General features: G+C 41.9%; 1 protein-coding gene across 1 annotated transcript in view; it reads right to left on the bottom strand.

The window, feature by feature from the left end:
• PRLR (prolactin receptor) overlaps positions 1-15435 on the bottom strand; it is a 121362-nt gene extending 105927 nt beyond the window's left edge. The window contains exon 1 of the mRNA XM_083702670.1: positions 15247-15435. The gene's annotated coding sequence lies outside the window, so the exon portion shown is untranslated. The remainder of the gene's footprint in view (positions 1-15246) is intronic.
• Between the last annotated feature and the right edge of the window lie 10896 nt (positions 15436-26331).

Below are 26331 nucleotides of genomic sequence, written 5' to 3'. Positions count from 1 at the left end.
CTAAAAAAGAGGCACATTTCCTTTCTTTTCTTTCCTTTTTTTTGAGGGGCTATGCCTGGGGGGGGGGGAGAGAGAGAGAGCAAAAAGCAGAGACATCATCTTGCCAACAAAGGTCCGTATAGTTGAAGCTATGGTTTTCCCAGTAGTGATGTATGGAAGTGAGAGCTGGACCATAAAGAAGGCTGATTGCCGAAGAATTGATGCTTTTGAATTATGGTGCTGGAGGAGACTCTTGAGAGTCCCATGGACTGCAAGAAGATCAAACCTATCCATTCTTCAGGAAATCAGCCCTGAGTGCTCACTGGAAGGACAGATCCTGAAGCTGAGGCTCCAATACTTTGGCTACATCATAAGAAAAGAACACTCCCTGGAAAAGACCCTGATGTCGGGAAAGATGGAGGGCACAAGGAGAAGGGGATGACAGAGGACAAGATAGTTGGATAGTGTTCTTGAAGCTACCAGCATGAGTTTGACCCAACTGCGGGAGGCAGTGGAAGATAGGAGTGCCTGACGTGCTCTGGTCCGTGGGATCATGAGTCGGACATGACTAAATGACTAAACAACAACAAATGTGTTCTATTAAAACATATGGCTCATCCATCATGGCACTAGCCCTTTCATTAAAAACAGTCAGTTCCCAAAAGCTTGTTCCCAAGGAAGTCCTTCACCTGCTGGCAGAAGGGCAACAAGGAGAAAGCCAGTCTATATGTAATGACTTACATAATACTGAGTTACATAATTTTGATATGTCTAATTCCAGTGGTAGATTGTGAAATGGTTATTCACAAGCATATCAGGGACAGCCAATGTGGGGCCCTCCCGATGTTGTTGATCAGAACTCCCAGCATCTCTGACCATTGGCCCTACTCACTGGATCTGAGGGGAGTTGTTAGTGTCAAGCCTGCTTGTTGGCTCTCCCCAATGTAAGGTTACATTAACTATTTTTTTGTCAGGACTTGGGGATGTTAGCCTCTCCAAAATGGTATGGGAGAATGTGGTGCTAATGTCCAATACCAAGAAGAAGAAGAAGAAGAAGAAGAAGGGGGGGGGGACATTTCTAGAGGGTTTGGGGGAGGTTGCTTGTTTATGGCGCAATTTGTCTGATTTGTTTATTTTGCCTGCATTTTTTTCCTTTTGTGTGTGTGTGAGTCGTTTTAAGGGGTGGTTGGAAGCACTGCAGAGTTTTCTTCTTTTTTGTAGTGCCCATGGCAGTTTCTTTGATATCTACTGTAAATGTTTCCTCAGACTGCAAATGGTTGTGGGACACCAGCTTTATACCATCACAAGGCACCTTCTGTTTTGAGTGGGAGTTCACAACCTGAACAGCCCAGGTGGAGTGCACAGAAATATTTCGGTAACTAAAAACACTATGCAATTACAGAGCGTGGCTACACATCACAGTCATTTAATGATTTTGCAGTCGCCATTTCCTTCAGCTCTTGACAGACATTTTGGGAAAATTTTAAAGAAAGATCAGCAGGATCAAATATAACAGGTAATATAGCTGTGAAAAGATGACACAGTTAGCAGAAGGAGAATTAAAGTGCTAAATATGACATATATAATAAGTGTACAGCATGAACGACTGTGCTTTATTTTGTTTTGTATTCAGAAAACATTCATACAATTCAGTTCCTTTAGAACAGGGGGGACCAACCTTCACTTTATAATAATAATAATAATAATAATAATAATAATAATAATAATAATAATAATTTATTATTTGTACCCCGCCCATCTGGCTGGGTTTCCCCAGCCACTCTGGGCGGCTTCCAACAAAGATGAAAAATACACTAAAATGTCACATATTAAAAACTTCTCTGAACTTTCTATTAAAGGGCTGATTTTTATTTTTATTTTTATTTTGCATATGTCACAATTTCCCTATTGAGCATTGCATATATAATTTTCTTTGAAAGGTGCAGAGATGGAAATGTTTGGCAGGCCAGCTTAATTACAGACCCTCCAAAGATGTAGAAAAGAAATGATGGATTCTTCATTATGGTAAGCCATCATGCATTATTTAGCCAGCGTGTGCAATTATACATTCCGTTTGAGGAGAGCTCTTTGGATGTAATTGGGCATATATTGTTAATGAAAAGCCATTCCAGAGACTTTGCCATGCAGCCTTCCAAATCTTCCTCATCAACCTGAACCTCTTTCTCCAGTATTTATGAATTCCCTCTTGCAGATGAGAAGTGCGTTCAAAGTAACAATTTCAACACCAAGGATGAAAGCACCCAACACTCCAGTCCAGCAACTGCTCTCTGGCTAGAGTGGGGCAGCTGCCCCAAGCAGCTGATTTATGGTGAGATCAAAAGGGAGCAAATTGATGGGTATTATTTAATTCACTGCAAACAGGGAGATGCAAAGGGATTTTTCTACCTCAGCTGGCAAAGTAACTAGGATGACTTAGGATACTATGCACCATGACTTGCAGATGGCGTGTGTGGTGTGTGTGTGTGTGTGTGTGTGTGTGTGTGTGTGTGTGTGTGTCATTTGTTGCTCTGCCTGAAGCAGCAAAATATTTTGGGCCAGTCCTGGTGTAATAGGTGAGTTACATGCCACCCACACTGCATGAAATTAAGGAGAAAAGTGCTGCAGATTCCGCCCCCCTCCATTTGCACAGACAGACAATGAATGCAGGGATGTAAGGAATATTGACACAAACTCTGAACTTTCTGGGTATCAAGAATTAGAGTGCCATGGGGTGCCACTCTGGCAACCCTGACCTCTAAAGTCTCTAAAATTCTAAGAGGTCTCATGTTTTTGTGAAAATCTCATATTTTATAAGTTATATTATACATGAAAGTTTCACTTCAGAGCACAAGAAACAGGAAGTGCAGGGTATTTCTACTTCCTGTTTCTCCCCATATCTTCAGCCATATGATGAGCCTTATGTGGGAGATTAGCAGCCAAACCTAACAAATGCATTTTCTTGCTAGTTAGCACAAGAACGGGTTAAGTGCTCAGAGCTGTGTTGCTGACAGGCAGATACTCAGACCATAGAAATACAATGGGTAGAGAGGGCTCGGTGTGATGTCATTTCCCCTCCTCTCCTAGAGAGGAAGGAGCATATAGTATTTCCTGCTTCTTCCTCTCTTCCTTTCACCAGTGTTGGATGCAGACATGCATCCACTTGCTCCAGCTTTAGGTACATGCTTTAGGTACTTACATTTACAGTATAAGTATTTTGCCCGCATAGTTTTTACTGCTGCAATTGCTGTGAACCAATGCATGATTATAAAGTAAGCAAATCTTAGTTTAAAACTACTTTACAAGATGTTGCCTGATTCTTTCGTGAGCAGGGTAGGAAGAGGAAAGCCAGCTTACTTCATAACTGGACTTGCTCAAAACAAGGTTTTATAGCCCAATTCCTATGCTTTTAATTTTGTTGCCAAGGATGGGATTTTGAAACTCTGCTGCACCCACATACGTGGGTGCCCAGAGAAATAAATTGCAGTTAATATGCCCTCTCCTACCCATTAAAATTCATCACACAACAGATCTCCCTCACAAAAGAAACACTTACTGGAGTGAAAAAGATGGAGGAGCGTCTCCACTCCCATCATTCAGCCCAGACACTGAGCTCCAGCGCCGAGGGCCTTCTGGCAGTTCCCTCCCTGCAAGAAGTGAGGTTACAGGGAACCAGACAGAGGGCCTTCTCGGTAGTGGTGCCCACCCTGTGGAACGCCCTCCAATCAGATGTCAAGGAAATAAGCAGCTATCCTATTTTTAAAAGACATCTGAAGGCAGCCCTGTTTAGGGAAGTTTTTAATATTTAATGCTGTGTTGTTTTTAACACTTGATTGGGAGCCACCCAGAGTGGCTGGGGAAACTCAGCCAGATGGGAGGGCTGTTATTATTAAGCTTTGTTTTCCCTCCTCTTCTTAAAATTCTAGAACTTAGGGATACCCTATCAGGTTGGTCGGTGAAAGGTTCAGGATGAAGAAAGGGAAGTTTGGCACTTTCTTTGCACAATGCATAATCGACTTATGAAATCTGGTATACAAAATGTGTTGATGGACACTAGCTTAGATGGCATTGAAAACCACTGAGTCACAGCAGAGTATCTACTAGAGTGGCCCATAGATAGATAGATGATAGATAGATAGATGATAGATAGATAGATAGATGATAGATAGATATAGATAGATAGATAGATAGATAGATAGATAGATAGATAGATAGATAGATAGATACAGTGTACAGGGGACTTAAAGGTACCCCTGCCCGTACGGGCCAGTCTTGCCAGACTCTAGGGTTGTGCGCTCATCTCACTCTATAGGCTGGGAGCCAGCGCTGTCCGCAGACACTTCCGGGTCACGTGGCCAGCGTGACAAGCTGCATCTGGCGAGCCAGCGCAGCACATGGAACTCCGTTTACCTTCCTGCTGGTAAGCGGTCCCTATTTATCTACTTGCACCTGAAGGTGCTTTCGAACTGCTAGGTTGGCAGGCGCTGGGACCGAACAACGGGAGCGCACCCCACCGCGGGGATTCGAACCGCCGACCATGCGATCAGCAAGTCCTAGGCGCTGAGGTTTTACCCACAGCGCCACCCGCGTCCCAACAGGGGACTTAAGGGGCCACAAAAAACCTTTCAGCAACACAGTGACATAACTACGGGAGCAGGCTATTTTAAAAACCATATTTTTATTATTCATTTTAAACCCCAATAAAGCACCCATTCCGCAACTCTCATTGCACGACGCATTTTCCTAGCCAATGTTCTGTGCTGCTGATGTACAGTGTAGTTTTTTCCTAATTCATGGTAAAGGCCACCCTTGCTGTACAGAACATTCTGCTTGGAGAAAGAAAAAAAATTGATGCTTCCAGACGCAACAGGGCTATTTCCACATCCATACATTCCTACTAATTCCCCAGAATATTGGCTATTTGTGGGTGTAGTGTTAGGGCCTTGCCAATAGCTGTGTACAGAAGGCAAATGTCTTTTCCCCCCTTTTAGATCTTGAACAAAAGCACTGAAAGATATACACATCTGGGTTGCAATTTAAAAGCAATTACCCAGGAGACTAATCTATACCACGCTGTCAACAGTGCCAAGAAATCCCATCCTTCATACACAAGAATGGTACAGAAGACAGACATAATGCTTGAGGGATCTAAGATCAGAACATCTATACATCAAAAGCAGCAGTAGCTTGGCAGCAGCTCTATACACTGGAGCCCTTAAATGTGCCTCATCTATAATCTTCAGCAGCAGAAGAAAAAACAGGAGCAGCAGCACAAAAGAAGTTCTTCAAAGTCAAAAATGGATTGAACATGAAATCTGAGAGGCATACTTTTCACAGTCTTCCCAGTACAATACAAGCAATTTATGGCTCCTTCTATTTTCTGGGCTTGCAAAATAAGAGGTCTCCATTCTCATCTCATTTATACTTGTGCAAATCAGCAGGAGTCATTCTGGGAATCCTCAGTGGTCTCACACAGTCGGAAAATGAAGCTGGAAGAAGCTCACTGAAGCAGCTGCAGCTTCAATACATTTTTTTAAAAGGGTTTGATGCTGGAGATGAGCACTGCAACTTTCATGAGCTTTTCACCAGGAGTGCAGAGAATCAAGCCCTGCTTCTACCACTTTTTCAAACTGGTTCTTGAGTTGGTCAGACTCAAAAATGAAGTCTTTTTGGATGTAGGGATGAGCAAATGCGTTAGTTTCCATTTCTCCCACTTTCTAATTTTCCCAAGTTCAGTTGCATGCCAAGGCCCCATGACCCCACAGTTGCCTGGAGAAATGAATATGCACACACTGGACAACAACCTATTGGGGCACAACTATTATTGGTTAAAGTAGTGAACAGTTTGGCGTAGGCATTGGGTTAAGGCATTGCTATCCCACTCCAGTCCGTCTGCTGGAAGTGTATCTAATAATAATAATAATAATAATATATATATATATATATATTTGCTTTCGTAGATTTTCACGGGTACAGGAATGCAGGTTTTGGTGTCCTCGGGTGTCTTCCCGTGTAAAAGTTGGGGTGTGTAGGCGACGTTTCGACGAGGTCTCACTCGTCATCTTCAGGCTGGTGCTTTCGGCTTCTTGTTACTGGAACAGAGCGGGATCTCAATGTTTGAGTTCCTATAAATACTGTAGAGGGGGTGTGGTGTCTAGCCTCCAATGTTCTGGGCAGAGAGGAAGTTCCCAGGCTAGTGTGCCTTTTCTTCTTTTGTTCCTTAATTACTTGAGAGATACCTTGAGTGATTTCTTGAGTGATATCCTGAGTACCACTTAGGTGGGTCATTAGGTGTGGATTAGTTGCTAAAGTCTTTGTGTCTTGACCTCTTGAACTTTGTGAAGAGTTTTCCTGAGAAGATGGCTGTATTGCACTTAGTTGTGCTTTGGCTTGGCTTCGTGTATAGGGGCGAGCTGTGGTTTTGTGGCTTGTGTCAGCCAGATCTGTGTAGGGATTGCAGGGGGGTGCAGCATCCGGAGGTGCCACCATGGATTGGCTACTGGATGGTGTCAGTAATTCATCTGTGGAGAGGGTCTGGGTTTGGGTCTGGTGTGGTTGATTGGTGTTGGCGTTCTGTGTGCCTCTGGATCTGGTGTCAGTTTTTGTGGGGAGGGCTAATTTCCAGATGTCTGGCAAGCGGGATGTGTCGTCACGCTTGTTCATGTTGTGAGGGTGTTTCTCTATCTCGATGGCTTCCATGATTATTCTCTTGTGGTGATGTTCCGTGTTAAAGAGCAATTTGGAATCTGCAAAATTAATTTCGTGTCCTGTTTCTTTCATGTGTTGGAAAAGAGAGGAAGTTTTTTCTTCTTTTTTGACGGCATTCTTGTGTTCTGCGATACGTGCATTTATTCGTCTGTTTGTTTGTCCAATGTACGTGGCTGGGCAGACTTTGCAGGGTATTTCATAGATCCCTTGGTTTTCCAACTGGATTTTATCCTTGGGGTTTCTGAGGATATTGGCTATTTTTTGGTTGGTGCAAAAGGCTGTTTTGATATTGTGTTTATGGAGGATTTTGCTAATTTTATCTGTAGTGCCCTTGATATAAGGAAGGAGGGCCATGCCATTGTTTTCTTCTGTGTCTTGGTTTTTGGGGGGTGTTTCCTTTTGGATTAGCTTCGTAATCCTGTTTTGCTGGTATCCATTGGCAATTAACACATTTGAGAGATTCTGTAACTCAGTTGTCAAGTGGTCTTTGTCAGCCAGGCGTTTGGTTCTGGAGATGAGAGTCTTGGCTACGGAGTTTATTTGTGCAGGGTGGTGGTGTGATTGTGCATGTAAGTAGCGGTTGGTGTGTGTTTTTTTCTGGTAGATAGTGTGTCCTAGGGAGCCATCAGGTTTTTTGTAGATTAGGACGTCTTCCGTAGCCAAGACTCTCATCTCCAGAACCAAACGCCTGGCTGACAAAGACCACTTGACAACTGAGTTACAGAATCTCTCAAATGTGTTAATTGCCAATGGATACCAGCAAAACAGGATTACGAAGCTAATCCAAAAGGAAACACCCCCCAAAAACCAAGACACAGAAGAAAACAATGGCATGGCCCTCCTTCCTTATATCAAGGGCACTACAGATAAAATTAGCAAAATCCTCCATAAACACAATATCAAAACAGCCTTTTGCACCAACCAAAAAATAGCCAATATCCTCAGAAACCCCAAGGATAAAATCCAGTTGGAAAACCAAGGGATCTATGAAATACCCTGCAAAGTCTGCCCAGCCACGTACATTGGACAAACAAACAGACGAATAAATGCACGTATCGCAGAACACAAGAATGCCGTCAAAAAAGAAGAAAAAACTTCCTCTCTTTTCCAACACATGAAAGAAACAGGACACGAAATTAATTTTGCAGATTCCAAATTGCTCTTTAACACGGAACATCACCACAAGAGAATAATCATGGAAGCCATCGAGATAGAGAAACACCCTCACAACATGAACAAGCGTGACGACACATCCCGCTTGCCAGACATCTGGAAATTAGCCCTCCCCACAAAAACTGACACCAGATCCAGAGGCACACAGAACGCCAACACCAATCAACCACACCAGACCCAAACCCAGACCCTCTCCACAGATGAATTACTGACACCATCCAGTAGCCAATCCATGGTGGCACCTCCGGATGCTGCACCCCCCTGCAATCCCTACACAGATCTGGCTGACACAAGCCACAAAACCACAGCTCGCCCCTATACACGAAGCCAAGCCAAAGCACAACTAAGTGCAATACAGCCATCTTCTCAGGAAAACTCTTCACAAAGTTCAAGAGGTCAAGACACAAAGACTTTAGCAACTAATCCACACCTAATGACCCACCTAAGTGGTACTCAGGATATCACTCAAGAAATCACTCAAGGTATCTCTCAAGTAATTAAGGAACAAAAGAAGAAAAGGCACACTAGCCTGGGAACTTCCTCTCTGCCCAGAACATTGGAGGCTAGACACCACACCCCCTCTACAGTATTTATAGGAACTCAAACATTGAGATCCCGCTCTGTTCCAGTAACAAGAAGCCGAAAGCACCAGCCTGAAGATGACGAGTGAGACCTCGTCGAAACGTCGCCTAGACACCCCAACTTTTACACGGGAAGACACCCGAGGACACCAAAACCATATATATATTTATTTATACATACATACATACATACATACATACATACATACATACCCCGCCCATCTGGCTGGGTTTCCCCAGAAATACTTTGTTGCGGCTTCCAACAAAGTATTAAAATACAGTGGTCTGTTAAACATTAAACACTTCCCTAAACAAGGAAATCACATCTTTCAGGGAGTGGCCTATGACCCACATCAGGCATGTCCAACTTTGAGTAGGCTGTGATCTACAATCCAATATCAAAAACTGGCAGTGATCTACCACCCTCTGAAGTCATTTAAGACAGATCAATAGATACAGTGGTACCTCTGGTTATGTACTTAATTTGTTCCGGAGGTCCGTTCTTAAGCTGAAACTGTTCTTAACCTGAAGCATCACTTTAGCTAATGGGGCCTCCTGCTGCTGCTGCACCGCCGGAGCACGATTTCTGTTCTCATCCTGAAGCAAAGTTCTTAACCCGAGGTACTATTTCTGGGTTAGCCAAGTCTGTAACCTGAAACGTATGTAACCTGAAGTGTATGTAACCCGAGGTACCACTGTAGATAGATAGATGATAGATATAGATAGATAGATAGATAGACAGACAGACAGACAGACAGACAGACAGACAGACAGACAGACAGACAGATGATAGATCTCTATTTCACAGATACAGTAGTTATGTTTGGATATCATCATGACAGATCCAAATAGTTCTTAGATGGACAAGTAACTAAACAAGTGAGAAAGGTCAAACTATATTTTTAGATTAGTTTACACAGATCTGAGGAGCCGGTCAGAGTGTGCTGGGCTTCTCCGTCTTTCCCCTACTGTTGCTTTAAATCACAGCTTTAAAACCCTGTTGCATTAAAGCCTTTCCCTTGCTAAAACTCATGGAGCGCTAAGGGGGGCCCCCATGTGTTTTGTTCTTTGCCTTCCTCATTGTTTGTGGAGGGGTGAGGCTCCTTTCTCATTCCTTTCTTTGCATTTGAACTAGTGGGTGGGCAGACACAGAGCTTTTCATTTCCCGCCTCCCCCCTCCACCAAATCCCCCTCACCCCACCGCTGGAGCTCTAACCCTCGAGAGCACAGTGCAGAGCAACCAAGATCAGTCCCAGGATCGACTCATCAATCGCGATCGATGTCTTGGGCATGTCTGCCCTACATCAAATAGGGGTACCCCTTGTGGGGTCCACATTGGAGGAGTGGTATAGGCCTATCCCCCACCACTTTATTTGGTTTTTTACTGGCTAATTTGACAAAGGAAAGGAATAAGTAAGGGGATAAAGGAGAATTGGAAAAAGAAAAAGATTTTTAAATGTATAAAAATTACTAATTCTCAACATTACACCTCCAGCATTTATCTGTATTAGACAGTGTCTTCCTGCAATGTGGAGTCCAATATGCTTCAGTATACAGAGCAGGGAAATAAGCATTGGTAAACAAATGGTAAAGAGCTTTTTTTTTAAAGACAGGAGCTAGAAAGGTTTTCTATCATTTGAAGCTCCTTCTTCACCTCTGAATTTTCATGGATGAAAATTTTGCACATCTCTAATGGGGGGAAAAAACTCATGAGAAAATGTTATTTGTAACAGTCAAAAAGTGCCAAAATTAATTTTCAAATCTCTGGGATCTGAGGTCTCAAATAAAAAGAAAGGCAGGTTGTTCTGGCTCTCTGACCCCAAACACATTTATTTTGGAACCGTTTTGCTTTTGCATGGAATGTACTGCCAAACGAACGTGCTGAGGATCTCAGCCCCAATGCAGAAGAACTATGTAGAGGAGAAAACATGCATCAGAGTCCATGCCAGACTTAATGAGCAGCTACAAACATAATTTTCTTGGGAATCGTGGGCACTTTAAATATGCAAAAAGGGGAAAACATTTCATGCTATTACAGAAAGCAGATGAGACTCTCTGCTTAATATGATTTTAGGCGGTTTGTGCCCACAGGATATGCCAGCACTGCAGATGCTTAAAGGTCTTCTATCAAAAACAAACAACAATAGCCTATTGCTTTTCTACCATCAACAAAACAAGATGGGGACCCTTCTGGTTAAATAAAGATCAGCCTGTCACCACCACTGTTCAGAGAGTTTCCAAGCATCTGAAAACTCCCCATCACAATCTGAAATGCAGATAGCAAGCATAAACTTTCAAGTGTAACCAGTGAACCTCAGTTCACTAGGCAAAACCTTTTTAGCATGGGGCGGTTGTTGGTTTTTAAAACTGTGCGCTGGCTTAAAAACGCAACCTGTTTTCCTATGCAAATCTTTTGAAAGAGGGTTTAGCCTGTAAATACAAATGACCCTGGACTACAGCCAGACAGCCAGAATCTAAAAATAGATGGCTTGGTAACATCTATACTGCAGACATCAAGGCTGCTGTTTCTAAGCTCTGTACAGCACCTAGCACACCACTTAAAGGTAAAGGGACCCCTGACCATTAGGTCCAGTCGTGACCGACTCTGGGGTTGCGGCGCTCATCTCGCTTTATTGGCCGAGGGAGCTGGCGTTTATCCGCAGACAGCTTCTGGGTCATGTGGCCAGCATGACTAAGCCGCTTCTGGTGAACCAGAGCAGCACACGGAAACGCTGTTTACCTTCCTGCCGGAGCGGTACCTATTTATCTACTTGCACTTTGACGTGCTTTCGAACTGCTAGGTTGGTAGGAGCAGGGACCGAGCAACGGGAGCTCACCCTGTCGCAGGGATTCGAACCGCCGACCTTCTGATCGGCAAGTCCTAGGTTCTGTGGTTTAACCCACAGCGCCACCCGCGTCCCAGCACACCACTTAAAATTAACTAAATGCAGCTTACTGTCTATCATGGGGGACTTGCCTGATGGTGCTCATGCTGATTAAACTGAAGCTGTTTTGGACTATTTTTGTCGTATGGACAATCAACTAAGCTGATTATCATCCACGTATCAGCATCTCACTCCTTGCCTTCCGCAATCCTTTTTCCAGCTCTTCCATAGTTTGGGTGCAGATTGGGAAATACTGCATTCATATTCCTGATTGTAAGGCTAGCACCTCTGTCTCATTTTCTAATGTTCCTTTTGCACTGCAGTGGCTTTTTTTTTTAAACCATTTTATAACGTATATGAAATGGAGAACACAATTATAACAACAGATAAAAATTAAAAGATGAGAAACAAAACTATAAAACAGGCACATTGAATGAGTAGTTGCACAGGAATTAAAATAACAACGTCCAAGTATAGACTGTCAACTTTATAAGATTGGCAAGTATAGCTCTAGATTTGTCAGTCTTGTGACAAGGGCTGTCTGTGGTTCCACTGTATATGTCATAAAGGAATGCCAAATCGCATTAAAAATGTTTGGAGAGGCTAGTCCTTGTCAAAAACTCAAATTATGTGTGATTTTCTCCATTATAGCTATATTCCAGAATAAGTGATACCAAGCATACCGTGTAAGATTTTGGGCTGATTTCCATTGAGTTGCAATTACTATTTGTGCTGCTAATATCATATATAAGAATAGACCAATTCTTTTGACATTTACATTGGTATCATTAAAAATATTCAGTAACATTAATTTTGAACAACAAACAATAGTTTCTTTAGTTTTTTAAAATCATTTCTGTTGAAATTAAATTCCAAAAATCTTGCACCAACTGACATTTCCACCATAAATGATATGTCCCACTTTTATTGCAACCCCCAACAATTAGGTGATATACCGTAGATTACAAGAGAACATTTTTGACATTTGCAAAGGAGTGCAGTACCATCTGTGTAATAATGTTAATGAGTTTTCCCTAAGTACACTGGAAACAGATTTTAAGGGTTACAATTTCCAAATTTCATTCTAGTCCTTGGAAAGAATTTGTGTATATCTATATCTTCATGGTTCACTGCCTTGTCATGGCGAAGGTGCTTGAATAACTCAGAGAAGCTATAAGCTATGCTATTTAGGGCCACCCAAGACAGGCAGGTCATAGTGGAGAATTTTGACTAAACATGATCCACCTGGAGCAGGAACCGGCAACCCACTCCAGTATCCCTGCCAAGAAAACTCTAAGGACAAAGACAACCATAAAGAAGGCTGATCGCTGAAGAATTGATACTTTTGAATTATGGTGCTGGAGGAGACTCTTGAGAGTCCCATGGACTGCAAGTAGTTCAAACCTATCCTTTCTTAAGGAAATCAGAAAGAAAAATTATGAGAGTAGCATGTTCTGCTGGGAGGGATTGTGAGTTTTACATACTGCAACCGGGATTCAGAATGATTGAAGTAAGCTAATAGGATCCACCGCGCTAGGGAGTTAGAGCTAGTTAATGTGCATTAGGCACACAGCCAAAAAAATCCAGATATCAGGAGGTCATGAACTTGTAATGTGGAAAATGATCTGGAATTAAAAAAGAAGGAACCCTGCAGAAGCTTGTTTCTCTTAAAAACACTGCATTTATTATTATCATAATTACAGTGGTACCTCGGGTTAAGAACTTAATTCGTTCTGGAGGTCTGTTCTTAACCTGAAACTGTTCTTACCCTGAGGTACCACTTTAGCTAATGGGGCCTCCTGCTGCCGCCGCATGATTTCCGTTCTCATCCTGAGGTAAAGTTCTTAACCTGAGGTACTATTTCTGGGTTAGCAGAGTCTGTAACCTGAAGTGTCTGTAACCCGAGGTACCACTGTATTATGATATATTTATTTGTACCCCATCATTTTCCCTGACAGAACTCAGGGAGGGTAACATAAAAATGCAAAGCACTAACAACATAGAAAAAGCAATTTAAAAAACCAAACAATTAGGCACTGTTAGAAGTAAAACTATAAACATACGGTATATAGGTAAAGGGGTAAAGGGACCCCTGACCATTAGGTCCAGTCGTGACCGACTCTGGGGTTGTGGCGCTCATCTCGCTTTATTGGCTGAGGGAGCCGGCGTACAGCTTCCAGGTCATGTGGCCAGCATGACTAAGCCACTTCTGGCGAACCAGAGTAGCACACGGAAATGTCGTTTACCTTCCCACCGGAGCGGTACCTATTTATCTACTTGCACTTTGATGCGCTTTCGAACTGCTAGGTTGGCAGGAGCAGGGACCGAGCAACGGGAGCTCACCCCGTCGTGGGGATTCGAACCACCGACCTTCTGATCGGCAAGTCCTAGGCTCTGTGGTTTAACCCACAGCGCCACCTGCGTTCCCATAAACATATATAAAATCTATCAAACCATACAAATAATTACAATAAAAGCAATACGTACCATTATAATCTCATTTACACCATTTAAAGAACTATGATATTGCTTTATACAGTCATTACTTCCCCCAAAGAATTCTGTAAACAAAGGAACTGTGGTTGTTAGGAGACCCCTGGCAGAGCAACATGTGCAAGTTCATATTTCAAGACTGACTTTTCATATGCCAAGCTTTCCACACCCCAATGCTTTTTAACAAGATCCTTTTCTTCCATTCTAGAATTCTTTTTCACATCTTTCACATCTTTTGTACTCTTTTCCCACCCCACCAAATTCATATTTCCTTTTTTTTTTTACCAATTAATATTGCTTTTGTACCCTGATCATTGGTACAAGGGCATTTTTAGCTTTTATTAAATTTAACAGAAGAGGAATCAACAAACAGCATCACTATGGATACGACCCAACCAATCTCTAGCATTTTCCAATCATATCAGCTGTCAATGGAGTTTAACAGTGATTACTCCCGGGTTAGTGGATTGCAGCTTAACTCTTCCATCAAAATACTTCAGACTTGAAAGCTCTTAACTTTGGCTGGATTGTGCTAAGCATGCTCACATCGTAAGCAACTAGTGTGTGGTTGATTATAGTTTCCCTACTGGCTTTCAGCCAATCCCTTCCACCCTCTGTATTAAGCAAATTATGAATAGCTAAGCGCTAACATTCTTGGAGGATCATGCAGCCTATAAAAGTATGTTTGGGTTTTATATCCAGATGAATTGCTGCTTCTCCCAGATATAAACACACGAGAGTGGACAAAGACTGAGAGTTCATAATCTGCACAGTTACAGATGCCTCTGTGATGCTCTTAGGCATACCAGGCATGTTGCGTTGAAAGGGAGCATTTGAAACAAGAAAGAAAGCAAAAGAGTAAAGGCAGGCGAAGTCAGTGCTTGTGCACCGTGTCGTTATTTCAATCCCAAAAATACTTCTCTGCATATCTTTCCACACCCACCCCTCCAACACAATATTCTCTTTTGTGTACATTAGGGTGCAACAGCTGAGTTTGGTATATCGGTGCCTTCTTTCCAAAAACAACCTGTCAATCTCCTAATAAAATAAACTTGTGTCACGCAGTGGGGCGTAAGCTTATTATTTCAGCACCGCAAATGCAAAGCACCAGTCAATATTTCAGAATGAACTGCTTACTTAAAGGGAAAGTGAGGTTAGTTGACTTAGCTGCCTTTCTGAGCTCTTCTATGCTTTCCTGTTCTGACTTGACTTTCGGATTCCATGGCTGAAAACATTGCTGGCTTTCTCTGGCTGGGAGGCGCTGGTTCATCCTAAGTTTATCACAACTGCTTCGTAAAGTTCTTAAAAACTTGCATTCTAAAAACAACGCTGCCAACACTTTCCTAAACAACATTTTCAGACATCACCCATTACCGCACTTTTAATTTTCTTAACAATAACCGGTCATTCATAACACTTGTCTTACTTACAGAAAGTGTCCATCTCAGCTGGGAAACGAGTCAACTGTTTGAATAATCCACCTTCAACATTTCAGTTAAGTACACAGCACCAGGTTGTTTGTCTAGTTTGCAGATAGCTTCACCTTCCAGAGGAATACCTGCATGGTATATACCAGATAGATTGTGTTGTGCTCTGATAAGGTCACTGAGGCTTAGCTAGAATCTAGCAATGCTTAATCCTCATTGGTCTTGCCTGCTTAGCACAGGGCTGTTTCCTTGACAACGCAGTTGCAGTTGCTACAGCATCCTTGGCCACATGTGATGTCAAGGTTTGATGTCAACATAAAAAAACCCTACTTACTACTTTATGATTTATGTGTACATCTGCCTGCACTCTCTCTCTGTGTGTAGAGAATCTTTTACTCATTGGTTTTCCCCCTTCCCATTCTGGAAATTATTTGTGTCTTATTTGCCTGGGAAATGCATTGCAAATTCATTAGTAAACACAAGGAAGCAAACACATCAGTCCCAGGCCAGTAGTGTTGACAATTGCTCTGATGCCCGTTTATTTGAAAGGAACTTATTTTTCAAACACGTGTCCTTGAGATTGCAGCCTGGAAAATAGTGACTGAGGCAATGGTAAAAAGCAGCTCCACAGAAGGTGATGGTGGTCTAGTTCCTCTTTTTTCTTCTGTAGTAGAGCTTACCTGCCATCATGGACATCACAGCAATTGAGTGGTCCCCTATCCTCAGCTCCATATCCTTGACTGCTGAGGGTGAGAGTGAGGAAAGGTGAAATGTCAAGACATCACAGTGTGAGGTATGTTCTTCTCAGGGTAATGGTGGTGACCTAGACTCAAGTCTTCCATTTTTTTATTTTTTAAATAATATTTATTAAGATTTCAGAGAAAATACAAAAATGTAAAAAGGAAAAGGAAAAAAAGAGAAAAGAGAGACAAAAAGATACAAAATACAAAAAAATAAAAATAGTTAAAAACAAATCAGTCATTCCATATCCTATCTTTCATTTGCTTATTTCCCTGACTTCCTCACACCTCCCTTTTTTGTATTCTAATTCAATTATTGTTTCAGCAAATCCTTTCCATTTTTGCTTTTACTTTTTGTGTTCTAGCTTAATTAGTTATTTCACTGACCAATTAGTTAACTCTACAAATCCTTTCCATCCTTCACCATATTCTGTTATTCAATTTGCCTTACTTTATTTAACCTTATCTTACCATAAAATACCTTAAAACTTAAAAACTTAATGCTTATTTATACATAACTCCTTATATCATTTCTACTAAAGCCAATTTCATTCCAACATTTTCCCTAATATTCATTAATTTTACACTAGTTCCCAAAATAAAAGTGTTTCTTTATAGACTCTTCCAATTTTCATCCAACGTCCCTCAAGTCTTCCATTTTAGGCTATGTCCTCCCTCCACTATCAGAATCAGGTTTGGGAATCACAAGTAGGGAAGAGCACTGAGGTCCTGCTTCCAGGCTTCCTGTAGGCCCACCCCGTCAGTTCAGACAATTTAAAATTCATTATTAAAAGCAGTTAAAACAAATTACAAGGGACGCGGGTGGTGCTGTGGGTTAAACCGCAGAGCCTAGGACTTGCCAATCAGAAGGTCGGTAGTTCGAATCGCCACGATGGGGTGAGCTGCCATTGCTCGGTCCCTGCTCCTGCCAACCTAGCAGTTCGAAAGCACGTCAAAGTCAAGTAGATAACCTCTCCGGCGGGAAGGTAAACGGCGTTTCTGTGCACTGCTCTGATTCACCAGAAGCAGCTTAGTCATGCTGGCCACATGACCCGGAAGCTGTACGCCAGCTACCTCGGCCAATAAAGCGAGATGAGCGCCGCAACCCCAGTCGGTCATGACTGGACCTAATGGTCAGGGGTCCCTTTAACTTTACCTTTAAACAAACTACAGTCTCAGGAATAGAGTGGATCCTGAAAACACACCTCCCAGGGGTCAAAGGTTAGGGTGCATCTTTAGCATTCACTGAAAACCGTATAGCAAAGGTGGGAGAGAATTCTACAACTTTGGGGCTGCCCTAGAGAATGCATACCATCACGATTTCAGCTGGACATCCTGGAATTACAGAAGCCACCCCAGCTTCTGATTGGATGTCCCATTTCTTGGTCCGGCACTCTGGTGTGAGTCCCACAAGAATTCGGGAGCAAAAAACTAGCATCCCAATATCGATCAGTGGGATGTTGGAGGGTATGAGAATGCCAGCTCTTGGGCCACCCCTCTCTTGGAACTGCTGAGATGGTGGAACCTTCTGCATGCTAAGCAAAAGAACCTGGAACCTTCTGCATGCTAAGCAAAAGAACCTGGAACCTTCTGCATGCTAAGCAAATGCTATACCTGAGACACTGAGCTATGTCTCTTTCATACTATCCTATGGCCCATGGAATGCTCATAGGATTATAGCCTAAATATTTTATCATGTGTTAACTGGATGTTGTTTTATCTTCTTCTCTTTTTACCAGTTATGCATTTTACTGCTGTTGCAGTAAAATGCAACACCTCAAGTGCCACAATTAACTAACAATTACGCTAATTATCCTGCGATAAAGGGATATCCATTTTGGATCAAAACACAGGGACACTGGCAGAAGCGTTTTGAGGTAACAGGTTTCTGTTACAGAAGCTGTGACATTTCTTTCCCCATATTGCTGCTCAGGCATGACTATGAGCGCAGTAATTAGGCCCTGCTAGGATTCAAGATTTCTCTAAGCAAGTGCATCTGCCAAATCATAGAAAAGAAAAGGATGCAATGCATAGCACAAAAATAAATTGGAGCAACATGACAAAAATAGAGCAAATAATTACAGACAAATGACATCAAAGGTCATATGAACAAAAATATAATATTTCTAAAACTGTGGATAGGGAGAAAAAAATATCCATCTCTCATTATATTAAGGCCTGGCGGCTACCCAATGAAACTAATGGGCAGTAATCGATTCTGAACAGACACACATCCAGTGTAATCCACAGCCACAAGTCTTGATGGCAGCCACTTACTTGTTGTTGTTGTTTAGTCGTTTAATCATGTCCAACTCTTCGTGACCCCATGGACCAGAGCACGCCAGGCACTCCTGTCTTCCACTGCCTCCCGCAGTTTGGTCAGACTCATGTTGGTAGCTTCGAGAACACTGTCCAACCATCTCATCCTCTGTTGTCCCCTTTTTCTTGTGCCCTCCATCTTTCCCAACATCAGAGTCTTTTCCAGGTAGTCTTTTCTTCTCATGAGGTGGCCACAGTATTGGAGCCTCAGCTTCAGGATCTGTCCTTCCAGTGAGCACTCAGGGCTGATTTCCTTAAGAAAGGATAGGTTTGATCTTCTTGCAGTCCATGGGACTCTCAAGAGTCTCCTCCAGCACCATAATTCAAAAGCATCAATTCTTCGGCGATCAGCCTTCTTTATGGTCCAGCTCTCACTTCCATACATCACTACTGGTTGTGCATATCTACTCAGAAGTAAGTCTGTGGAAGTAATGCTCTGCCACCACAGTCAGAGGAAGTATGCTTCTGAAAACCGCAGAAAGGCGAGCATGGTGTTGCCCTCAGGTAGTGCCCTTGAGTTTGCCACAGGCATCCGGTTAGCAACTGTGAGAACAGGATGCTGTGGCTGGATGAGACTTTGGCCTGATTCAGCAAGTTCTTCTAAAGTCCAGCGGGGAAGGAGTGGTAATCTCAGCTAAGTGTATATAGTAGCCAAACTTGCAGTCTTTAAGCGGAAATTGTGTTTACAGAATCTGCATTCATTTCTGGCTTATCATTGGTCCAGGATTTAAATGTTATCTGAATGTGTTTTGCAGTATCCATATCGCCCTATTGTTAGCATCATCTCAAATGCCATGTGATCCAAGCCCCAAGTTGCAAGCATTTTCTCGTTACATTATCATATCCACAGCTTCCCCCCGTTGTCATTCCAAATTCAATTTCATTGCCCTAATTATACTTCATTGTAACAGCTCTCAAAACTAAAAGCATCAAATTAGAGATTGCCATTTATCCTTCTTATTTAGCACTGTTAGAAACACAGTCTAGGTTGATATTGTGTATGTCTGCTTTCCTTTTTCACCCAAAACCACTTTGATCAATTTCATTTATTTTTTTTAGTCACAACCAAATATGATTTTTATTTTTTTTTAATAATATTTTTTATTAGTTTTATATAATACAGAAAAAAGAATAAAGAACGTATTATAAAAGTAAAAAAGAAAGGTTACAAATTTTTCTTACTCCTTTTTCCAAATCTGTTGGACTTCCCCACGTCCTCCCAACCCTGCATTCTCTGTAATGTATAACGTCTGCAATTTGTTAACTTGTTTCAATACTTATTATATCTTCCTTTTTATCATGTTACCCAATTTCAAATGTATTATAACCCAAATCATGTACATTTTCATTTTAACACAATAAAGTTGTTTCATTATTCTATCTCTGACTCCTTGTACCTTAATTTCCATTTCTTTAATTTAACATTACTGAAGCTAGAGTTTCCTAGAGGGTGCGTTTTTTAACATTCATACAACTTATAATGTTTTTCCAAATAGTCTTTAAATTTTCTCCAATCCTCCTCGAATGTTTCTTCTCCCAAGTCTCAGATTCTGCCAGTCATTTCGGCCAGTTCCATATAGTCCATCAACTGTGTGTGCCATTCCTCCAGTGTGGGTAAATCTTGCGTCTTCCAATATTTTGCAATCAGAATCCTTGCTGCTGTAGTAGCATACATAAAAAAAGTTCTGTCCTTCTTAAACACTCTCCGGTCCACCATGCCCAGAAGGAAGGCCTCTGGTTTCTTAGGTAAGGTAAATCTCAGTACCTTTTTTAGTTCATTATGGATCATTTCCCAGAAGGCCTTCACTTTCGGGCAGGTCCACCAGAGGTGAAAGAATGTCCCTTCCGCCTCTTTACATTTCCAGCATTTATTATCAGACAGGTGATATATCTTAGCAAGCTTGACTGGGGTCATGTACCACCGGTATATCATTTTCATAATGTTTTCCTTCAAGGCACTACATGCCGTAAATTTCATTCCGGTGTTCCATAACCTTTCCCAGTCTTCAAACATAATGTTATGCCCCAAATCCTGCGCCCACTTTATCATGGCGGATTTGACTGTCTCATCCTGAGTATTCCATTTAAGCAGCAGGTTATACATTCTCGAAAGTAGTTTACTTTTTGGTTCTAACAATTCTGTCTCTAGTTTCGATTTTTCCACCTGGAATCCAACCTTCTTATCTACTTTGAAGACCTCTTGAATTTGTGCATAATGCAACCAATCTCGCACCTTGTTTTTTAGTTTTTCCAAGCTCTGCAACCTCCAATTGTCTCCAATCTTTTCAATGATTTCCCCATATTTAGGCCAATTGGCTTCCATATTAGGTCTCTTACGTGCCTTGGCCTCCACCGGTGAGAGCCACCTCGGAGTCTTACTCTCCAATAAGTCTTTATATTTTGTCCAGACCATTAAAATTGCTCTCCTGACAATGTGGTTTTTAAACAATTTGTGCACTTTAACCTTGTCATACCACAAATATGCATGCCACCCAAAAGCATTGTCAAACCCTTCCAGATCTAGGACGTCAGTGTTTTCCAGTAAAATCCAATCTTTCAACCAGCAGAAGGCTGCAGCTTCGTAATATAACCTCAAGTCTGGCAGGGCAAATCCCCCTCTTTCTTTCGCATCAGTTAGTATCTTAAACTTTATTCGGGGCTTTTTGCCCTGCCAAACAAACTTAGAAATATCCCTCTGCCACTTACCAAAACATTCCACCTTGTCCACGACCTGTAGGGTCTGAAACAAAAATAGCATTTTTGGCAATACATTCATCTTTATAGCTGCTATTCGGCCCAACAAGGAAAGTTTCAATCTTGACCATGTTTCCAAATCTCTTTTGATTTCTAACCAACATTTCTCGTAGTTATCCTTAAACAAATTCAAATTTTTGGAGGTCAGATACACCCCTAGGTATTTTACTTTTTTAACCACATTTAATTCTGTTTCCTTCACAAACTCATCTGTTTCTGTACTTGTCAAATTTTTTGCTATAACCTTAGTTTTTTGCTTGTTCAGCTTAAATCCCGCCACCCGACCAAAGTCCGAAATTAATTCTAACACTCTTTTAGTACTAGAGACAGGCTCCTGCAATGTTAATACCAGGTCATCTGCAAATGCTTTCAATTTATATTGTTTCACTCCAACCTCAATTCCCTGTACCAACCGGTCCTTTCTAATCATGTTCAATAGCACCTCCAGAACTGAAATAAACAATAGGGTGGATAGGGGGCACCCCTGCCGTGTCCCTTTTTCAATTTTAAACTCCTCTGTCACCACATTGTTTACTATCAATTTCGCTTTTTGTTCTGAATATATTGCTTCTATTCCATTTTCAAACCCCCGCCCCACTCCCATCCCTTCCAAATTTTTCTTCATAAACATCCAGGAAATATTATCAAAGGCTTTCTCCGCATCAATAAAAATTAACACCGCTCTAGTGTTTAGATTTGTTTGTAAAAGTTCCAAAATGTCGATAATGTTTCTTGTGTTGCCAAACAAATGCCTACCAGGGAGAAAGCCAGCCTGGTCTTTATGGATCACTTCATTAAGCACTTTTTTAAACCTACTTGCCAAAATGTCTGCAAAAATTTTGTAATCCACATTTAGGAGTGAGATGGGGCGGTAGTTCTTCAGCTGAGTCTTTTCAGTTTCTAGTTTGGGTATCAATGTGATGAAGGCTTCTTTCCACGTTTCCGGTGCCTTCCTCCCCTCCATAATCTGGTTACAAACCTCCAACAAAGGCTGTATCAAATAGTCTTTCAAAACCTTATAGTATTTGGAGGTAAGTCCGTCGGGGCCTGGAGATTTGCCTAATTGGAGGTTCTGAATGGCACTTTCAATTTCTTGCTGTGTGATATTACTATTCAGGGTTGTTCTCATTTCCTGAGGTATTTTCTGTAATCCGTTGGTTTTAAGAAATTGATCCACCTCCGAATCTTTCTGTGGCCCTTGTGAATAAAGTTCTTTGAAATATCTCTGGAAGCACTTTCTAATTTCCTCGGGTTTCTGAACCATTCTCCCTTCAATCTCTAGATTTGTAACAGTATTAAGTTTTTGTCTCTTTTTCAACTGCCATGCTAGCAGTTTCCCACACTTATTTGCTGATTCAAAGGATCTTTGTTTCATTTGTTTAATTTTCCATTCCACCTCTTGATTTATCAGTTTCAAATATTGTGCTTGGAAGAATTTCACTTCTCTCAGCACCCCCTTCGACTTTGGCCTAGATCTTAATTTTTTCTCTCCATCTCTTATTTTTTCCAATATCTTCTCCTTCTTTTCATTCCAGAATTTTTTCTTGATCGTATTTTGTTGTATTAGAAACCCTCTCATGACTGCTTTACTTGCGTCCCAGATTATTCTTTTTTCCACAGTAGTATTTAAATTTATCTCAAAATAGTCCTTTAAAGTTTTTTGGGCCTTCTTAACAATCTTCTCGTCCCTTAATAAGGTGTCATTCATTTTCCATCTGAAGGATCCGGTTGTATTTAGTCTCAATTCCATTTTCAAAGCATTATGGTCGGAGCAGGTTTTTGGGCAGATTTCCACCTTTCTAGTCTTGGGTGCCAGTCCTCTAGTTATCCATATTTGGTCGATTCATGTCCATGTCAGATGAGCTTCAGAAAAGAAAGTCCCTTCTTTTCCTAGGGGGTTCTTAACCCTCCATATGTCAATTAAGTCCACATTGTCAGTCATTTCAAAAAAAGTTTTAGGTAGTCTGCCATCTTTCGTTATGTTAGCACTTTGCGACTTATCCATATTTACAGACACAACCCCATTCATGTCACCCATCATGATGATGTTGTTATAGTCTAAGTAGTCCAGCATAATCTCATGCAGCTTCCTGAAAAATTCCGATTTTCCTTCATTTGGGGCGTATATTCCTAATATCAGAAATTTTTCTCCTTGTGTCTGAATTTCAATCGCCAAAATTCTGCCGTGTTCATCTTTAAATAAGAATTTCGGTGACAGGCTCTCCTTTGCATATATCACCACACCTCTTTTCTTCACTTTATCCGAAGAGATAAATTCTTGGCCTAGTCTTTTATTAATTAACACTTTTCTGTGGAGCCTTGTCACATGCGTTTCTTGCAGGCAAATAATGTCCAAATGTTCTTTTTTCAAAATATGAAATACTTTTCTTCTTTTTTCCAGAGAATTTCCGCCATTTATATTCCAACTAAGAAGCTGCAGCGACATCCTGGTCTAATTGGTGGGTCTACAATGGGGTGTCTAGGCTTCCCTCCGATCCCGGAGGTGGTAATGTTGGTCCAGATCCAGGCGGTGTAGGCTTTGGAGATGGTCCCGGTGGTGGTGGAGGCCAAGAAGCTGCAGCTCCTTTCTGGAGGTCCTCCTCGTGGTCGTGTAGGAACTTCTGTTGGTCCTCCGGTGTTTTAATTCTTACTTTCCTTCCTTTGTAAGTAAATGATAGTCCTTGCGGAAACTCCCACCTATAAGGGATTGTGTTATATCTCAACAATTTGGTCAAATCTATATAAGTAGTCCTAAGGTCCAAAAGGTGTTTAGGTATGTCTCTGTAAATTTCAGCCTTTTTTCCTTCTATCTCCAAAGATTTTTTGAAGTGTAGGCCTAGTATCTTGTCTCTTTCCTCTCTCGATCTCAAAATAACCAAACAGTCTCTGGACTTGTCCTTCTTTATCAATTTTCCCAGTCTAAAGGCAGTCACAATTTTAAAGTCCTTATCTTCCTCTATCCCCCAGAATTTGGAGAACAAAAGTGTTAAAAATCCCTGTAGGTTTCCTTCCTCCAATTCTGGGATAGCCCTTAATCTGAGATTATTTTCCTTACTTTTCAATTCAACCAATGACAGGTAGGCTTGTTGTTCCCCTACCTGTCTTTTCAGAGGCCTTACTTCCCCCCTAATCTCATCAACCTTTTTGTTCGCCTGTTCTGCTTTTTGACAAGCTTCCACCGCAAGCTTATAATTTTCAGTCGTTGCTCCTTGTAATTTTTCAATTGCCTGGGTATGATGGGAAACTTGCTCAGATAATTTAGTGATAGAGGATGTAGCTTGGTCAATTTTTGATGATTGGTTGTCCACTTTTTGATTTAAAATTCCAAGTTGTTCCAAGATTTGCTTCAGGACTATTTCAGATCCTCCAGTTGCCATATCTTCTGCAGCAGGCTCTGCAGCAGGCTCTTCAAATTCCACCTCCTGTGCTGTCAGCACAGTTGGGACGGATGATCTTCGTTGATGAGATAGGGTTGTTTGAACAAGTTGCCCTGGTTTCTTTTCTTTCTCTTTAGCTTTAGCTGCTCTTGTTCTCCCTGTGCCACTCATTCCACACCTGCCTCTGTTCAAGGTCAAATTTTCTTTTGTTTCATAAGTTAGACAAAGTCCAGAGTGTAAACAATTTAACCACAGAGAATCACAATAAAGTACAGTTCCCAGGCCTCTATATCTCCACAATCCTCTAGGTGGGGGTATTTCAAAGTTTCAAGGAGGGAGAGAACTCTTGTCCGCCATTGAAGTTCTTATATTCCCTATGTTAAGTCTTTGATAGTTCCAGAGCACAAAAGGAAGTTTCCACAGGCTTTCTTTGTCTTAAAGAGAAGCCACAAGGTGTCAAGAAGGGTCCCAGCAACAATGTTTAAACGTTAATGTCTCAGTCTGTGTTAAGCTCCAATAACAGTATCAGCAGTTTGACAGCTCTCCTTTGCACACTGACAGCCCGATCGCTGGGTTGTCTCTTTTAACTCCACATAGCTCAAAATTAGGAAGAAGGTCCCAAAAATAGAATCCACAACTTTTACAGAAATTTCCTGCTTGTCTTTTCGCTACAAAGTCTGTCAAATACACCCTCGTTTTACTTTTACAGTCCCCTTTCAGCGCTTCAGCACTCTTCTGCGCAATTGCTTTAATCTGGTTAGCAGGATCGGGAGACGGACTTCCTGTTACTCGCCTCCCGTTTTCAGCCGAATTTCAACCAAATTCCCAAATTTTCCGATGTTTAGTTCCCCTTACTCACGGGTATGTAGCAGCCAATTTTGATGTTTTCAAGAAGAAAGGTCGGCACTCATCAGCAGCAGCAGCGCGGCTTTGCATCCACGAAAAGAGCGATGAACTCACAGCGCCGCTCCCCCTTTCGCGTTCCGGAGCCCCTTACGGAGCCCCTTCTTCGTTTCCGGGGGGGCTTTGGGCGCCCGCCGAGTCCCACGGCCGCAGGCTCGCTCTGCCTGCGGTTTTTCTTAACGGGTCTCCGCTTTGCCGTAGCGGACGACCCTTTTTCGCGGAGCCCCTCTTCACCAGGTAAAGAGGACCGCCATTGCTATTTTGCGCCGCCTCCGGAAGTCCCACTTTGATCAATTTCAAACACTGCCTACTGCAACAAATCTGTTGAAGGCTGCCAGCTATAACATCCGAAGGTGCAAACTTCAATTTAGTTACAAAATAGGGGTGAGATTTATCAGCCAAAGCCCCACGCAGGAACTTCTGCTTGTGCAAAGGGGCTTTCTCCCCTCTCCCCCCTGCATGCACCCCAAAATTGGCTTGGGGAGATTGGGAGAACCCCTGGAACTGTGTATGGGGGAAGAAGAGGGGAGGTTGTTCCATCTGGCAAGCCAAAAAATGCTACTCTTGATAGAATAAGCAGCACAGTGCAAATTTGAATCCACCCCTCTGTCGTATCGCTATCTATGGACTCAGCTACATTAGTAAAAAAATCAACACTTTGAATGCGTTATAAACATGCAACACCAGATGGCACCAGAGAGCAAAAAAAATTCTATGCAATTTTTACAAAGCTTTCCCCCCCTTTGTTATAACGATTTAATTTCTGACTTATTTATTGTGGCTTTTCATGTGTGTAGATCCATCCTATATCTATCTATATGTATAAATAAAGTATGATATTAAGGGTTGTATTCAACACTAGTCCACTGGAATTAATGAACCCAAGTTAGTCATATCCATTAACCTCAATGGGTCTACTCTGAGCAGGACAAGCATTGAATACTTCCTAAGTATGCTAATCGTTAGCAACATGGGTGTTACTCAAAACACGAAGG

The sequence above is a fragment of the Podarcis gaigeae genome, assembly GCF_964106915.1.
Source record: "Podarcis gaigeae genome assembly, chromosome: 11".
Lineage (NCBI taxonomy): Eukaryota > Metazoa > Chordata > Lepidosauria > Squamata > Lacertidae > Podarcis > Podarcis gaigeae.
Note: the sequence above shows the minus strand (reverse complement) of the source record. Positions and strands in the feature narration are given on the sequence as shown.